Genomic DNA, 17,764 nt, shown 5'->3' with positions numbered 1-17,764 from the left:
GGTGTCACATGTTTTAACAATTTTGTAATTTTTTTAATATGTGTCGAAAAATCTTAAATTATAATTTTTAACAAAAAAATATCTAACTAGTTTTGTTAATAGAATTAAGTCTTGCGTGATCACAATTATAAATAAAAAATGTGTGAACACATACATACAAATAAAAATAAATAAAGATAAATAATTTAAATACATCATTTAATAAAAAAGAATAAAAAAAATTGTATGTGTGGGACTATTTTTTTTAATTTTGAGTTGTGTTCAAAGTAAATATTTCTCTATCAATAAAATAGTTAAGTATTTAAATTCAATTATATTTTTATTCTCATAAAATTAGTCGTTTTATTTAAAATCAAACAATTTTAATTCCTCTCGCGTTTTGTAATGAAAAAAATTGATTTCATTTACTAGTTACTTGTCATTTGTGAAACGTAACAAACAATTATAGAAGAGTTTTTATCAAATTTTAAAAATACTAAATATAAATCATGTCATTAAAAAGTAGATGTATCATCAATGTTCAGTACCAAAATTTCATAGTAGAACAATGTGATTTAACTTTGAAATATCAGAACTAATTTAGTAAATCACCAAAAATAGGAAGAAAAATTGATATTAAGCTAAATAAAATAATTAATACTTAAAAGTATAATAAGAACTAAATAATTATATTAAAAATAAAAAATATATATATTTTCTATGCATAATAAATAATAATTAAAAATAAATTAATAAATTTATTATTATCGTATGCATAACAAAATTTATAGTATCTTATAAGCTTAAATAATATTTATATCCACCAAATTGATTAAAATTATGAGTATGAATTGAAATATGTGAAAGGAGTGAATGAACTCATATCTTCGTTAATCAATAATGAATACAAGTTCTTCTTTTATAAGAGCGTAAGCAAGATGAAAAGTTAAATCTAAACTGCAAACTAGTTCTCCAACTAACTTGAAGACTGGTTTACTTGTTTAGCAAGTAACCTTGCTAACATGCATCTAACTAAGCTGACTTGTTCAACAAACCATCTAACATGCATCTAACTAATGGGAAGCTTTGATAAAAATGTCAGCAACTTAAGAGCTTGATTCAGTTGAAAGAAGCCTCGTGAGACCTTCTTGAACCTTCAATCTAACAATGTGACAATCAATATCAAGGTTATTTATTTCATGAAATACAGGATTGATAGCTATATTGTCATACCCCAAAATTTGCCCGTTGATATTTTAAAACATTTTTTAAGATACTCCGACTTATTCTGCAAGGCACTAGTCTTCAAGGGACGAAAGCCCAGCTCACAATAGGCCCAATCCAGAAAATGGCCCAAACTGGCCTGCTCGCTAGGCGAGCAATTCCTTCGCCTAGCGAACCCCTCGTTATGACACTCGCCCCAGCGAAGCACCAGATCCAGTAAAAGCCCAAAATAGCTTGCTCGCTAGGCGAGCAACTCCTTCGCCTAGCGAAGCTTGCGAATGTCAGAATTTCTGGGCTTCATTCTGAGCCCATTAGGTCACAACAAGAGCACTATAAATAGCCAAGCTTCAGTCACGAAAAGAAAAAGGGAGGGAAAACAAGAGGAAGACGGACGGAAACCCTGGCACAGAAACCCTGGAGGCTACTTTGGAGAGTTCCAAGTGAAGAAACCCTGAAGGCCGCCCCTCCGCTCCGAAGCTACCGCCGCCCAACTCCATCTGATACCAAAAGCGATCAGTCTCTTCAACATAGCAGCTTAGTTGCAAGCAGGTTTGCGCATCACTATTGTTTTATGCTTTTAATCGGTAATCTCTATATACATAAAGCATCATGATTGAAGTTTCGAATATGTAATTTGATTTCACATGCGAATTTAAATATGCTTGAATATCATGAATGTTTGTCCATGCTATTCCTGTAATCAAGTGCCATACAAGTTCAGGTTTTCGGAGGTCATGCTGCTGTCAAAATCCAAACTCGTGGCCGCTCGCTAGCACATCGCTAAGCGAGCCTGTAGCGAGCATTCGCTGAGCCTTCGCCAGGCGAAGCAGAGGCGAACGGGACAGGGGCTGCTTTGTTTCTTTTCTATTATGCCTTATGTCTATCTAACCAAGACTTATTATAATTCTGCATCGTTTGGCCTGAGATTATGACTGTTGTGTTGTAGTGCAATTTTCAATTGTACTTTACTTTGATGCTCTAACCCGTGTGTTGAATTGTGCAAAGGTTTACATATTCCCGAGGAAACGGCCGGCTAGGTATCCGACTTTATGTGGGGGAGATCCTTATGGAGATTCACCCTGTATTACCCAATTGATTTTAATGTATTCATTTCATGGTGAAGATTCACCCTAATGGCTTAATTGATCTTAATGTATTGATTTTAATATGGACCTAATTACCTAATTAATTGTAAAACTTTGCCTTTAAATAAGTGATCTCGGACCTCTCTTTTGTTACCCTACGATTACGGTATTATGGTCATGTCCCGCGAATATGGGGATACACTTAGCAAAGACCCTTCGGTTAAATCATCATAGTCCCTCGAATGTTGCCTTTGTCCCTCGATGACCCTTCGGTGTAGCCTACGGTTAAATGATGATCGTCCCTTCGAATGCTAAGGTATCCTCACAACTGTTGCCTTCAATGACCAATCGATGACCCTTCGATGACCCTTCTACATCCAAAGGATAAAACTGCTTACTTCTCAATAGTAAGGACAGTTTTACCCTCATAAGGATAGGGAATGCCCGGAAAGACCTCGGATAGGTATAACTCTTAATTGCTTATTCCCAATTTAAAACTACTTTTCACACCTTACACCTTTCAAAACCTCCATTAGAAAATCACCACTTGGCATACATTCGCCCTAGAATCATTGTCGAGTTATATTTTTCTAAACTATTTTCAAAACTAAACGAGATAACCACTTTGTATACATTCATTCAAGGATCATTACAAAGTTAAATTCTCCTTTTCAAAACATTTCCTACACATTTCTCAACCACTTTTTCAAACTAGAAAAACATAAATGATTGAGCAATTAAGAGCCCATGGATAACCATGGATACAAAGGGTGCTAACACCTTCCCTTTGTATAATGTACCTCCCGAACCTAAGAATCTAAATTAAGGTCTTTCCTGTTCTTTTCCACCTTTCCTTATTGGATAAAAGAAAAGTCGGTGGCGACTCTTGCTAACCGCGACATTGCGATTAAAAAACACATTAAAGTCAGTTCACCGTATGACAGAACTGGCGACTCTGCTGGGGAAATAAATCGCAAAGAGAGGTCACCTTAAAAATCATTTATGTTTTAAACTGTTCCTTCTTTTGAGGGTATTTTATGCTTGAGTGAAAGATCCTACACCCGGATCTAGTGTACCTTAGGTAAGTAGCAATAGATCATCGCGACTATCTGGCGTATACTGGAATGGTTAAAATGATGGCTACGGTTAATGTGACACTTTGGATGTCCTGATGTTCCTCATGTTTACTTGAGGAAAAATTTGGCATTCGCGTGGTGTCATCAAAGCATTAACCAGACCTTTAGAACCCTAATTGACTCATCCTAGCCATTAGAAAGTAGTGAGATAACTGACTTCGGTTCCGACTGGGGTTGGTTGAGACTCGATACTACACTCTTTGAGATTGGACTTTAGGGAAGCTTTGGTCAACCACTTGGCGTTGCACTGAAGTGGACTTAAAGAAAGGTCGATGATCTGAGATCCTTCTAGAACCCGGTTACTATTCTAGGACAGGTTGAACCAACCAAACTTCAGTGGGGAGGGTACTTACCTATGGAACTCATGCAAGCCTTAAAACTTAGGAATGATGGTTGTGTGACTTGCTTGTGCTTGTTATTTACTTAACATCATAACATCATAACCTCATAACATCATCATAACATCATGGCATTGAACTAACCATTTCGAGGACTTACGGATTTAACTTTGCTCTATTTTGTAAAAAAAAAAAAAAAAAAAGTTTCCTTTTTTGGTAGTTTATGCAAAGTTAAATTCCAAAAGTCCTTGAAAACATTTCATACATTGTATAGCATAACATTGCACAACAGGTGTTCTAAAGGGATCAAGGTTCTCACGGTTTTCATGCAAACAGAAAAATGGACCTCAGACAGACTGTCAAAGATCTCCATGCTCAGCATGCTCAACTCCAGGAGATGATCTTGAACTTATCCAAGGGGCAGGAAGAACTGAAGGCTCTCTTGCTCGAGAAGAAAAAAGACAAGAAATCTGTGAGTCACATTAACCCGGGAAGAAGGCAGTTTACGAAGATCAATATGACTTTAGCACAAGCACTGCAGGGTATGCTAAAAACAAATTTAATTACCCTCAGAGATCCTCCTGCAAAACCCAATACTACTTCTCCTAGTTATAATCCCGACGCCAGGTGTGCGTATCACTCCGATAGCCCCGGGCATAATACGAACGATTGTTGGTCGTTGAAGAATAAAATTCAGGATATGATCGACGCCGGAGAATTTGAATTGGATCCGCCTGAGACTCCTAAGGTCATCACTGCTCCTCTGCCTAATCATGACAAAACTCTTAATGCTATAGAGGATGCCGACAGCGATTGCGACCTGGATAGCTGGGTCTACCCAACAATTGGTGACAGACTCAATAATTGGAAGGCTGAAGACACTATCCCGATTTCCTTTAGTCGGGAGTAATTGTTATTGCTATTTTAGTATTTCAAAAGCATTGTGTCTATACCTGGGGCATAATAGCTAATTTTAAGGGTTTGTCATTTTCATAAGCATATTCATATTCAATAAATCAATGGACTTTTTGCATTCAAATATTGCGCTCTTTATATTTCCTGTCATTTTTCAAACAAGCTATGTTTCTTGCACACACTCACGCAATAATTTGCCGATCCATATCCACTATGGATCCTATTGGTAATGACTCTGCTACTGTTCATTATGACTTTGAAAATCCGATCTACCAAGCCGAGGATGGAAGCGAGGAAGATTGTGAAGTCCCTGGAGAACTTGCCCGACTACTGCAAGAAGAAAAGACTATACAGCCGCATGAGGAATCAATTGAAATTGTAAATCTGGGTACTGAAATAAACAAGAAAGAAGTCAGAGGTTTCTTGGGGCACTCGAATTACATTGCCCGATTCATTCCACACTTGACTGCTACCTGCAAACCCATCTTCAAATTACTAAAAAAGAAAAATCAAGAGATGGTATGGAATGATGAAGGACAAAATCAGGAAGTATCTCCAAGAACCTCCAATTCTGATACCACCAGTTGAAGAAAGACCTCTCATCATGTATTTGACCGTGTTAGAAAATTCAATGAGGTGTGTGTTGGGGCAACATGACGAGTCTGGTCGAAAAGAGCATGCCATATACTGCCTTAGCAAAAGGTACCGACTGTGAAACAAGATACTCACAGCTCGAGAAAGCTTGCTGTGCTTTGGCTTGGGGCTGCTCGCCGACTAAGACGGTATATGTTGAATCATACCACTTTATTGACTTCTAAGATGGATTCTATCAAATATCTATTTGAGAAACCTGCTGTCTCCTGAAAGAGTTATCACTGACAATGGTACTAATTTGAACAACAAGATGATTACTGAACTTTGCACGCAGTTCAAAATAAAACACCATAACTCTTCTCCGTACCGGCCAAAGATGAACGGTGCCGTGGAGGCTGCTAATAAGAATATCAAGAAGATCATACAAAAGATGACGGTGACGTACAAAGACTGGCATGAGATGTTACCGTTTGCTCTTCATGGTTATCGCACTTCAGTACGCACTTCGACAGGGGCAACTCCTTTCTCTTTAGTCTACGGAATGGAAGCCGTCTTACCGGTGGAAGTTCAGATTCCCTCTCTAAGAATCATGAAAGAGACAAGCTTAGATGAGGATGAATGGATTCAGACTCGACTCGATCAGATAAATTTGATTGATGAAAAAAAAGACTCGCGGCTATTTGTCATGGGCAGGTATATCAGAAGCGCATGACCCAGGCATTTAACAAAAAGGTCAAGAGGCGGGTGTATCAAATTGGCGACTTGGTGATCAAGCGTATCGTTATACCACAAGGGGATCCCAGAGGCAAATGGACTCCCACATACGAAGGGCCATTTGTAGTTAAGAAGGTATTCTCTGGTGGAGCCATGATGCTTGCTACAATGGATGGCGAAGAGTTCCCGCATCCTGGGAACGCTGACATAGTAAAAAAAATACTACGCATAAAAGAGACCCGCTAGGTCGACGTATCTAGGCAAAAGTAAGGGCATCCCGGCGAACCAAAAGGGTTCGGGCAAAAATTAGGGATAAACATATAAAAACGTACACCCGGCAAGTCGAAAACCTGAAAAGGCGGCTTGGGCAAAATGGGGTATCCTGGTGGACTGAAAACCCGAAAAGGCGGTCCAGGCAAAAATTAGGGATTAAAGCGTAAGACTATGTCCCATTCTCAGTCAGCTTCAACCAAGTTCCAAGGACTGAACAAGCCAATCACTTCTATCCGACAACAGGAGATGAGACGCTTGAAGACATAATGACAGTAGTGGAATTAAAATCAATAGGACCTTTTCTGCATAGCTTTCTCTTTGTTTTCTTGACGATTTCCTCTTACTAGGATTTCTGTCTCCTTGTACTCAAATTGACTATTTATAGGCCCTCTTTCAAAATCAATACAATTTCATTTCCAAAAAGATGCTTTTGTTTTACTTTCTCTGTTTTGTTTGCGTAAACGTCCATTGATTTAACTTGAATTGATATATGCATTTGAATATGATCAATGTTTATCAAAATACATGCATAAAATAGCAATGGCAGTTACTAAAAGACTTCAGGATCGAGGATAAGGTCTAACCAGGCTTTCCAACAAGTCCGGTTACAAATCCATTCCCCAATAAAAACCAGTTATTTCCCAGAAGAGGTTGGCATCGCCAGACAGACTGGTCATCTCTTCTACCCCCAGCAAGGCTCTGTTGAATATCTCTGCCATTAGATAAAAGTCAAATACCCCTAGCTAAGGAAGGGTCATCAATACAAATATCTCCGACCAGAAGACTGAGATTTATTTCCCCAGTAGAGTCCCCTGGAAGAACGTTTCAGACACATAATTCACTCATTACATCATTTCACATCACATACCTACATACAATTTTCATTCCGCATCATATACATTACATCATTTCATAACATATACATGTATACAATGCTCTCGTTTATTCCAGACGCATAATTCACTCATTACATCATTTCACAGCACACACATGCATACAACATTTGCATCTCATGCATCATGACATGGCATGAAGCTAACTTTATTTTCAGGTTAATTATCCTCTTGATACAATCAAAACAAAGGTCCATTCAGACGGACAACTTTATCAATTACATTCAGGATTCAACTACATCTTTCAGATATACTCCATGTCAACATTCATTCTGATATCCTCCTAACGATGGCATCTATAAGCTCACCAGACATTTATCGCAAATACAGCCTACACAAATACTATCAGATTCAGCCTAACGTACGGTTCATTCTGATTCAGCTCAACATATGACTCCTTCAACTCAGATACGATCTAGCGTACGATCCATTCTGACCTTCAATGCTCAGATGCGGTTTAATGTACGACCCAATTAGACCATCATCTCCTCAGATGCTACCTAGTGTACGGTACATTTCTGAAGTGTAGTCTAGCATACGACTACCCCTTTTATGACCAGATTCAGCCTAATGGACGGCTCATTCTGCTCAGATGCGGTTTAATGTACGACCCAATTAGACCTTCATCTCCTCAGATGCTACCTAGTGTACGGTACATTTCTGAAGTGTAGTCTAGCATATGACTACCCCCTTTTATGATCAGATTCAGCCTAATGGACGGCTCATTCTGCTCAGATGCGGTTTAATGTACGACCCAATTAGACCTTCATCTCCTCAGATGCTACCTAGTGTACGGTACATTTCTGAAGTGTAGTCTAGCATACGACTACCCCTTTCATCGTCAGATTCAGCCTAATGGACGGCTCATTCTGCTCAGATGCGGTTTAATGTACGACCCAATTAGACCTTCATCTCCTCAGATGCTACCTAGTGTACGATACATTTCTGAAGTGTAGTCTAGCATACGACTACCCCTTTCATCGTCAGATTCAGCCTAATGGACGGCTCATTCTGCTCAGATGCGGTTTAATGTACGACCCAATTAGACCTTCATCTCCTCAGATGCTACCTAGTGTACGGTACATTTCTGAAGTGTAGTCTAGCATACGACTACCCCTTTCATCGTCAGATTCAGCCTAATGGACGGCTCATTCTGCTCAGATGCGGTTTAATGTACGACCCAATTAGACCTTCATCTCCTCAGATGCTACCTAGTGTGCGGTACATTTCTGAAGTGTAGTCTAGCATACGACTACCCCCTTTTATGATCAGATTCAGCCTAATGGACGGCTCATTCTGCTCAGATGCGGTTTAATGTACGACCCAATTAGACCATCATCTCCTCAAATGCTACCTAGTGTACGGTATATTTCTGAAGTGTAGTCTAGCGTACGACTACCCCCTTTCATCATCAGACACAGCCTAACGGACGACTCATCCTGCAACTCCAATACGGTCTAGCATAAGACCCATTTGGATCTTCAACTCAGATACGATCTAGCATACGATCCGGTCTGATCTTCTATCCCCAGTGAAATCACCCGCTTAATGGAGGTTTCGTTCTGCAACTCAGAGACGATCTAGCGTACGATCCATTCTGATTTTTCATCCTCAACGAAGTCATCCGCCCAATGAACAACTCACTCTGGTATTCAGATGCGGTCTAGCGTATGATCCATTCTGATCCCTTATCCCCAGCAGCGTATAACACACTCTGACTCCCCAACGAAGTCGACAGCATAATGGATAACTCGTTATACGGGCTAGCGTATGACCCGGTACGACATCCATGTCTTCAGATATCGTCTAATGTACGACGCACTCTGAAGCTCTCATCATCAAATCCCCTGGATGGCATCTTTAAGCCCATCTCCATCAAGATTAGCACCTGGTTGACAAGCGCAAATTTTTGGGGCATTTTAGTGTTCAATAATCTTCCACCTCCAGCCCACGAATGGTGCACATACCATTCTACTCTCTCGGTTCAAGAATATTGAACAGGGGCAGCTGTCATACCCCAAAATTTGCCCGTTGATATTTTAAAACATTTTTTAAGATACTCCGACTTATTCTGCAAGGCACTAGTCTTCAAGGGACGAAAGCCCAGCTCACAATAGGCCCAATCCAGAAAATGGCCCAAACTGACCTGCTCGCTAGGTGAGCAATTCCTTCGCCTAGCGAACCCCTCGTTATGACACTCGCCCCAGCGAAGCACCAGATCCAGTAAAAGCCCAAAATAGCTTGCTCGCTAGGCGAGCAACTCCTTCGCCTAGCGAAGCTTGCGAATGTCAGAATTTCTGGGCTTCATTCTGAGCCCATTAGGTCACAACAAGAGCACTATAAATAGCCAAGCTTCAGTCACGAAAAGAAAAAGGGAGGGAAAACAAAAGGAAGACGGACGGAAACCCTGGCACAGAAACCCTGGAGGCTACTTTGGAGAGTTCCGAGTGAAGAAACCCTGAAGGCCGCCCCTCCGCTCCGAAGCTACCGCCGCCCAACTCCATCCGATACCAAAAGCGATCAGTCTCTTCAACATAGCAGCTTAGTTGCAAGCAGGTTTGCGCATCACTATTGTTTTATGCTTTTAATCGGTAATCTCTATATACATAAAGCATCATGATTGAAGTTTCGAATATGTAATTTGATTTCACATGCGAATTTAAATATGCTTGAATATCATGAATGTTTGTCCATGCTATTCCTGTAATCAAGTGCCATACAAGTTCAGGTTTTCGGAGGTCATGCTGCTGTCAAAATCCAAACCCGTGGCCGCTCGCTAGCACATCGCTAAGCGAGCCTGTAGCGAGCATTCGCTGAGCCTTCGCCAGGCGAAGCAGAGGCGAACGGGACAGGGGCTGCTTTGTTTCTTTTCTATTATGCCTTATGTCTATCTAACCAAGACTTATTATAATTCTGCATCGTTTGGCCTGAGATTATGACTGTTGTGTTGTAGTGCAATTTTCAATTGTACTTTACTTTGATGCTCTAACCCGTGTGTTGAATTGTGCAAAGGTTTACATATTCCCGAGGAAACGGCCGGCTAGGTATCCGACTTTATGTGGGGGAGATCCTTATGGAGATTCACCCTGTATTACCCAATTGATTTTAATGTATTCATTTCATGGTGAAGATTCACCCTAATGGCTTAATTGATCTTAATGTATTGATTTTAATATGGACCTAATTACCTAATTAATTGTAAAACTTTGCCTTTAAATAAGTGATCTCGGACCTCTCTTTTGTTACCCTACGATTACGGTATTATGGTCATGTCCCGCGAATATGGGGATACACTTAGCAAAGACCCTTCGGTTAAATCATCATAGTCCCTCGAATGTTGCCTTTGTCCCTCGATGACCCTTCGGTGTAGCCTACGGTTAAATGATGATCGTCCCTTCGAATGCTAAGGTATCCTCACAACTGTTGCCTTCAATGACCAATCGATGACCCTTCGATGACCCTTCTACATCCAAAGGATAAAACTGCTTACTTCTCAATAGTAAGGACAGTTTTACCCTCATAAGGATAGGGAATGCCCGGAAAGACCTCGGATAGGTATAACTCTTAATTGCTTATTCCCAATTTAAAACTACTTTTCACACCTTACACCTTTCAAAACCTCCATTAGAAAATCACCACTTGGCATACATTCGCCCTAGAATCATTGTCGAGTTATATTTTTCTAAACTATTTTCAAAACTAAACGAGATAACCACTTTGTATACATTCATTCAAGGATCATTACAAAGTTAAATTCTCCTTTTCAAAACATTTCCTACACATTTCTCAACCACTTTTTCAAACTAGAAAAACATAAATGATTGAGCAATTAAGAGCCCATGGATAACCATGGATACAAAGGGTGCTAACACCTTCCCTTTGTATAATGTACCTCCCGAACCTAAGAATCTAAATTAAGGTCTTTCCTGTTCTTTTCCACCTTTCCTTATTGGATAAAAGAAAAGTCGGTGGCGACTCTTGCTAACCGCGACATTGCGATTAAAAAACACATTAAAGTCAGTTCACCGTATGACATATATGCATAGCACTTTGGCTGTCACAATAAAGCACAAATTGTCTAATGCATGATTGACCTAAATATTGCAGTAGAAATGTAAGCCATTGCAGTTCCCTGGTTGTTGTTGCAAGAGCTATGTATTCAAATTCAGTTGATGAACATGATATAGTGTTTTTCTTCTTAGATATCCAGGAAATTAGAGAATGGCCAAGAAAGAAACAATATCCTAATATAAATCTTCGAGTATCGAAACAGCCACCTCAGTCAGCATCACTAAATCCCTGCAACTGAATAGTAGAATTCCTAGGAAATAGGAGACCACAACCAGATGCATTCTTCAAGTATCTCAATACTCTCAATGCATCCTTGTGATTATTTTTAGTAGGATAAGACATATATTGGTTGAGTTGTTTAGTAGCATGAGCTATGTCAGGCATGGTAGTGGTGAGGTACATCAATTGACCTATAAGCCTTCGATAGGCTCCCACATCAGCTAAAAGAGGATTGTCATCCTTGCTGAGCTTTATAGTTGGATCTAGTGAATTACTAGCATGCTTATAGTTACTTGTGCCATAAGTTTCAAGTAACTCCATACAGTACTTTCGTTGACAGATACAGACCACTCTTGAAGATTGTGCAACTTCCAATCCTAGGAAGAATTTTAGTTCTCCTGATTTCTTGATGCAAAAGGTTGAGTTTAAAGCATCTTTGAGATAATTAAATTATGCCAGGCTAGGTCCAATGAGTAATATGTTATCTACATATACTAGTAGTGCCAAAAATGTATCAGCAGTTGATTTGATGAAGAGTGTATGATCAACTTGGCGTTGAGTAAACCCATGATGCAGGAAAAAAGAAGTTACCTTGTCAAACCACTTTCTGCTGGATTGTTTCAATCCATAAAGTGATTTTCTAAGTCTATTGACTTGGCCTGGTTTATGAGAAGTAACTCCTTGTGGAAATTTCATGTACACAACTTCATTGAGATCTCCATGAAGGAATGCTTTATTGACATCAAGTTGATAAATATTCGATCCCTTGATTGAAGCTAAAGCAAGAAGTATCCTGACAGTAGACATTTTTTCCACTGGAGATAAAGTTTCAAAGTAGTCTAGCTCTTCAGTATGTGTGAAACCTTGAGCCAATAGTCTAACTTTGTATCTTTCAATTGATCCATCTGCATGTCTTTTGATTTCGAACACCCATTTGTTGCTCATAAGTGTTGTTCTATGAGGTAGTTGAGTGTATTCCTAAGTTTGATTAGCATGGAGAGTGCCAATGTCTGCCTTCATAGAATTCATCCACTTAGGGATCTTTGTTGGCAGAGGTGTCATACCCTCAAATTTACCCTACCTCCACATCACCTTCTTGAACCCTAATTCGTGAGCATACATCTCATGCATGTCATCTCATATGCATATATACTTAATAATCCACAACAATCCACAAACTCAAGACATGGGATTCATTTGTGAAGCTTCAAGATCTTCTGGTCATGTTAGGGTGTTCCCAAGCCACCTTAACCCTAATCTCATCCTCAAGCATCCAACAAAGCTTGAAGTATCATTCAAGTCACCTCACACACTCTCCAAACCCAATTTGGATGGTGAGTCCCCTTTGAAGACACCTCAATATTCATCCGGTCACCCAAGGATCCTAACCCTAGCTCTTGACCCTCATTAGCTTGTACAAGTCACGATTCACCAAGGATCTTAACCAAGTAATTGAGGACCCCTAAAATCCAAAGTTTGTTCATGCCCCGCACCTTTGAAACATCTCAATATGACCCTTGCATCACTAAACCCTAATTCACCTGGCATTGGTTCTTGATAAAACTTGTGGCTAAAGAAACCCTAATTTAGGTATCCCTTGATTATTGACCTTGCTTCATTTTGATAATCCAATCACCCACCACTCACTCAACATCAATTAATGTCCATTATAATCAAAATTCATCATTTAAACATTCATTCAATCAATGTTACAAGTACTTGGCTTGGTCATGGATTTTCAACTTTCAAGGCATTTGATCCACCCATGAACTTGACCTAAAATCATCCCATAAAGCCCCAAATCTCATTTCCCGTCATGGTATGATCATATGAACTTAAAACATCCACCATTATGCCTTGGAAATAAATAAATCATAAAATCACTTTTTGGCAAGAATGGCCTATGGAAAGTTTTAAAGACTATAACTTTCTCATTTCACAAGTTTTCAAATTCCACTTCAAGAAAAATGTCCTAAGTATGTTCCTCTCCAAATTTGTTTCAAGGTCCAAGATCTAATTCATTGAGGAAGGACCTCAATTTTTGCATTGGCCAAGCTGGTCCAACATGTCTTCCATGCCCTAAAACATGACCAAGACTACTACTTTACCATATTGCCATTTCCAAACCACAACTCATTTTGACCTGGTTCTTTTTGCATTCAATCAAGGACATGACAAGGAACATTTGACATAAGTTTTGGACAAAATGCATGATCCAATTTCATTTGGCCTTGGTTCAAACATTGAAGATTATCCTGATGTGCAAACCAGACATGCCCAAGTCATATTTTGCAAATCCATTCACCAAGCTCCCAAATCATTCCAATATGATCCCTTTTGACCTCTAACATGTTACACAACATTGTAAGGCCCAAATGAAAGTCAACTTGGATACCAAAACTTCTCAAATTGCAAAACCTGATCCCATTTGCAAATTCTAATTTTTCCCAAAATGACAAAAAGTGAAATCCATAGCAGGTCATCCCAATCCCTTTGTTTGTTCCAAATCAATGCTAAGGACCAAAGCAAAGTGTGATCTGAGGTGCAAGCAAGGTCATAGTGCAGCCACACTTATCTCCCCAAGTCCAACCTTGAGCATGAAGGAGAATTGCCATCCAAGGCGCAGCGGAATATAAAAATTTCTCCTTTAATGATCCTTACGAATGAGCATGATCAGTGACAGAATCGTTACCTCTTGTGGCGATTCAAACCTTTGGTGCAGATTCCTTGTAACGATCAAAACCTTGGATACAGATCCACGGGGCGATCACGAACGTTGAACGATGACAACGTCTCTACTCAGTCCACACGAACGGATTCCTTCAATCTCAGTGATAGCTGGTACGAATGAAGGCTTTGAGTGAGAGAGAGAGAGGGAAACGAAATTCCAAGTCTCTACTTGAATTTCAGTCTGAGTGGAGTGACAATGCTTCTACCCAAGGGGTTCTATTTATAGAACCACTTGTGTGGGCTTCAAGCTAAAAAGCCCACTTAAGTGTATTTTGGCCCATAACTCATAATATGCCAAAATCACTTAAGTATTTGGTACCTTACCATATTTCGTCTCCCACTTAAGTGCATCGTACCTTACGGTGTTCCTTAGTTACTCTATTTCTCATCAATCCGTCCTTTGTGTGTGACCCTGTAGGTTTTCGCGACGTTGGCAATTATATTAAATCACGCATTTAACATAATAAACAGTGAGCGGTATCTAGCAACACATCACTGCTACCCAAGTCACGAAAATGTTATGTGATCTGACAAAACCTCCCGTGATAATAATTATGTGTATAATTATCCCTTTGCCCTTATGTCTATATTGAACACAAGGTATAGACCGTGTCACCCTTGTCCAGTTCAATATTGGGCCCATAGACATTTATCCTGTTACGCAGGATGGGCAAATTCCATCTAGGACACTCATGTCCCTCAGCATGCTTTGTGGAGTACCCATCAACTGCCTTTATGGTTATCCAGTTACGGACAACGTTGGATCAGCAATAAAGCACTCGACTCTATATCTAGGATCCATAGTGGTTTCAGGTTGAAGAGTGGTATACACTATTATCACCATGAGAATAACTTATGACACTTTGCATAACTTTCTATATATAGTATTCTCATAGCGGGTCAATCCGGTATAAATATTACTCCTAATATTCATACCTATGTTTAAGACTTGATAACTCTTTATCCATGATCCATGAGATGTGATCATCAGCCTACAAACATAATAGTCTTAATGCTTTAATGTTATCCCACTTCACACTAAAGCTCGACTACGGATACTTTAAGAATAGTGTCCTTATGTTTAATGTGCTCTCATGATTAAGTCACACTTAATACATTAAACGGACTATCTATTCCAGGGACTTTATTAATCAACCATAATAAAGAAAAAGCCTTTTATTATTTATTAATAAATAATTCGATACAAGTACCAAAAGTATTGGCCTCTAGGGCTTACACCAACAGAGCATGCTTCAGTTCACTTCCCTTTCTAAAGAAAACCTCCATATTCTTCCCTCCAATCCATCTCAATACCTTCCCTATAAATAGGGGAAGATGTTCCATTCATTTTACAATCTTCCCAAGCCAAAGAAACATTGTTGCATACTCGAGTTGAAGCAACCAAAACATAGATTTGTGTTTTAAGTTTCAAACATTTTCAACTCCAAACAACCACCCAGAATCCATCACTGACCTCCACTTAAACTTTCCCAAGTCCTAAGTCACATTCCCTGAACCTCACCTGAGTTGAGCTAAGTCATCGGAACTACACCCTGATATCGATTCCAATCAGGTAGTTCCACTCACCCCCATCATCCAAACAAGTTACCATTCGATTTGAAATTCCTTTCTGATCATTAACCCTAAACTTTTAGCTTTGATTAATCAACTTTCAAGATTTAACTTTTAAACTAGGTCAACTTGTGTTCTTTTGGTTCTTGGTGAAAGACTACACACTTAGAGCCAATCAATGGCTCATGAGTGTGGAGGGTGGTTCGAATAACTGTTTGCAAGATGAATCCATGTTAAAATATGGTTAAAAACACTTACTTTTGAGTTTCGGTTTTCGAGTTTCGGTTTTCGAAGGTTAGAGGTTGAAGATATCCATTTGTGTGTTTTTTTTTAATTTAAAAGCATGTCATGTCCCACTCTGTTTGGTTGATCAGCACACACATTCATTTTTAATTGTTGTTATTTTATTTATTCTATTCAACGTGTTTTATTGACATAAGCAAGTGCTTGGCCTAGTGGAAGAGGGGTTGATTCCCCATGACCTCATTTTTTCCTTAGGGTATCATCCTGAAAACCCTTTTCTCAAACGTAAAATCAACCAACACACAAACATTTTCTACTCCGAACTACGGAGCTCTGATTCCTCATCACTGGATGAGTGATACGTAGGCACAAGGGCCATAATCCTTGGCGAGCACAATAAACAGAAACTCCCAGAGTCCAATCTTTTTTACACACTCTTTTGAAAATAAAAGAATAAACCTGATAAATACCCGTATACATAAACAACCCAAATGGTTCCCATGGATTACCATCAACGTGAGACATGCTAATACTTTCCCCTTGCGTAACCGACTTCTGAATCCAAATCTCGGTTGCGAGCCCGATTCCTTATTCCCTTTTTTTGCGTTTCACGTGCGCATCTCTTTTTTTAGGGTTTTATCGACTATTTCCCCTCTCCTATCTGATAGAGGTAAACCAAATAAAATTCAGTGGTGACTCCTGATTTTGCCTCTCTTTGGCAATTCTTTAGTCTAAGTCCCGGTTTCGTTATCCGGTTGAAAAGTCTGGTAGCAACAAGAGGTATATGAGGATGGTTCATTATCCTTGTTGATAGCTAGAGTGTATGAAATATGTGAAGGTGAAGTTTTTTTATAGTTTATGTGTGAAATAATTGGATATAGAGGTTTTGTGGTGGAATAGCAGACATAGTCATTAAGGTAGACAAGTTTGGAACTTATTCGAGTATATTTTCTTGTAGGTTTATAGTAGGTTGGTCATTAGCTTGAAAGGGAGTTTGGTCAGTGGTACAAGCAGGTTTAGAGCAATCATTTTCATTGCCCATCTCAATGATATGTGTATAATCATTTGTAATAGGATCAGGTTCTTTATGGTTAAATGGGTGAGTGTTGGAATTTGTCGGTTATATATGGTCTAATGGTTCAGGTGTGTGAGTGTTAATATTTCTTATGTAAGGAAACTTAAGTTCATACAATTGCATATTTCTAGAAACTAAGATAGATTTGTTATGAAAATATAAAGTAATATAACCTTTCATACCTTGTTTAAATCCAAGGAAAACTGACTTATTTCTCAGGGATCAAATTTTGTCTTTTGAGGCTGAACATTGAACGAGTAGCATAGACAACCAAATGTCTTGATCAAGTTGAGATCATGTGCCTCTCCAAAAAGCACTTCATATGAGAACCTGTCATTCAAAAGTTTGGTAGGAATTATATTGATCAAAAACACTGCATGTTGAACAACATATGACCAATAGACCTTGGTAATATTGGACTAAAATATTAAAGCTCTACCGATATTCAGTATGTGTTGGTGTCTTCTTTCAACTCTAGAATTTTGTTGTGGTGTGCTCACACAAGTTCTCTGGGTTTTAATTAGATTAATTAAGATTTTAAGTCTTGATTAGTTAACTAGATTTATTAGATTTTAAAATTAGATTAGTATAACTAGGATCTAATTCTTAATTAGTTTAATAGGATAATAGAATTTTAGATGTTAGGAATATTAAAATCTGATTATTTAAATAGATTTAGAAAATTAGAATTAATTAGGATTAA

The sequence above is a fragment of the Lathyrus oleraceus genome, chromosome 4 (assembly GCF_024323335.1).
Source record: "Lathyrus oleraceus cultivar Zhongwan6 chromosome 4, CAAS_Psat_ZW6_1.0, whole genome shotgun sequence".
Classification (NCBI taxonomy): domain Eukaryota; kingdom Viridiplantae; phylum Streptophyta; class Magnoliopsida; order Fabales; family Fabaceae; genus Lathyrus; species Lathyrus oleraceus.
The sequence above is the reverse complement of the archived record's forward strand: the minus strand, read 5'-3'. Positions refer to the sequence as shown.